Source organism: Phoca vitulina, unplaced genomic scaffold, assembly GCF_004348235.1.
Source record: "Phoca vitulina isolate PV1807 unplaced genomic scaffold, GSC_HSeal_1.0 scaffold17, whole genome shotgun sequence".
NCBI lineage: Eukaryota > Metazoa > Chordata > Mammalia > Carnivora > Phocidae > Phoca > Phoca vitulina.
Genome location: NW_022589720.1, coordinates 11,055,682 through 11,057,488, shown reverse-complemented (window position 1 = coordinate 11,057,488; position 1,807 = coordinate 11,055,682). Strand labels below are relative to the sequence as shown.

General features: G+C 47.4%; 1 pseudogene; it reads right to left on the bottom strand.

Moving 5' to 3' along the window:
• Positions 1 to 930: 930 nt before the first annotated feature.
• On the bottom strand, positions 931 to 1,479 carry LOC116639116 (annotated as a pseudogene).
• Between the last annotated feature and the right edge of the window lie 328 nt (positions 1,480 to 1,807).

Sequence of the window (1,807 nt, the reverse complement as noted above, 5' to 3'; positions counted from 1 at the left end):
AGCTTTACTATGGAGGAGGGTGAGTCCTAAGCAAGCTGGAAGCAAAGAATAGGAACTTACCAAGTGGACGAGGTGCAGGGCATTTTTCACGAAATAGCAAGATTGGAACCCCTCAGTGTGTTTTGGGCTTTGTGGTGTTACTGGAGCGGTTGGTGTGAAGAGGCATAAAGGGAGGAGGTTTGGGGTTAGGAGTGAGAAGAAAGCCTGGCGCCTCCGAGCAACAAGACGATGTGGTGTCTGCTCACTTCACAATATTCACACCATGCTGTCACTCTTCTCAGGCTTTATCCCACTTGGGCTGTGTGTAGCGTCAAACACTGTAAACCACCAAAAAATTCTTAGCTTTTTATTATGGAAAAGTTGAAGAATACACGAAAGTAGAATCGTCTAATGAAAGCTCTGTTACCGATCCCCCACCTGAACACTTAACCACATTCTCTGACGGTTTTGGAGAATTGTTTTATTTATTCATCTCCATTATTGTTGTGGCTGGAGGATTTTTTAAAAAAATTTATTCATTTATTTATTTGCTTATTTATTTATTTAGAGAGTATGAGCAGGGGGGAGGGACAGAGGAAGAGGGAGAGAGAGAATCTCAAGCAGACTCTGAGCTGAGTGCGGAGACTGACATGGGGCTTGATCCCATAACCCTGAGATCATGACCTGAGCCAAAATTGAGAGTCGGATGCCCAACTGACTGAGCCACCCAGGTGTCCCATGGCTGGAGGATTTTAAGGCAAATACCAAACATCACATTGTTTCATCTACAAATACATCAGTATGTAGCTTTATTCATTTATTTATTTTTTGTACTTTTGGATTCATAATTTCTCAGTTCATTTCATTAAAAACATAGTGACAAGGCATTGTCCCCCCTTCCCCTCCTGGAAGTGACCCATCAAACCTGTCAGTCTGGGCTGCTCCAGTGGTTCATAGCTCATCGAGTGATATGTACAGGGCATGGTCCCATAGATCTGTTCGCCTACGACAAAGTTTGTCTTTCACATTGTCAACCTCTTGGGAAAAGAATTCAATGAGTTCATCCTCCTGTTCCTCCATAACGTTCTCACAAGCAAATTTGAGAGTGCCCCTGATGTCTGAATCAATCCGGATGGCCTGTAGGTCCAGTTCATTGGATTCTCCATTTTGGTCCACTACACGGACGTAGTTCTTGCGGTGGGTGGATGGGTGAGTCTGATCCTCATGCTCCTTCATCCGGTCACATACCTCCTCCAGCAGCCCTGTGAGATGGGCGTCTTAGTGAGCATAAGGCACCTCCACCACTAACTGGTGACCATCTGGGTTGATTTGGAAAGAGCCCACCTGAATGGTTTTCTTGGGATCCACCTGGGCAGTTGCCCAGTCTAGTTCATCCACCAGGGCCCTGCAGCCTCCACAGTGTAGATCCTGGCTCCTCTGAGCCTCGGCTGCTCCCAGTGGGGCCCCTAAAACCAGGGCCAGCCAACCCCAGCCTTTCATCTGTAGCCTAATGGGGTTGACCCATCTCTGCCCCTAGGGCTGCCTCCGTGGCCCAGGCACTCGAAGATGCCAGACTCACTTTAGCTCCCAACCCTAGCACCTGGCTGCCAGGGAGGGGAGTATGTGGCTTTAGTAAATAAAGACTTAAAAACATATTTACAGTATTATACCAATCCAATAATAATTTCTCAATATCTTTAGTACTTATTCCATGCCCCCCCCTTTTTTTGGGGAGAGAGAGGGAGAATGCGCACACCAGTGGACGTGGTGGGGGAGGGGCAGATGGTGAGGGAGAGAGAGAATTCTATGCAGACTCCACCCCCACCCC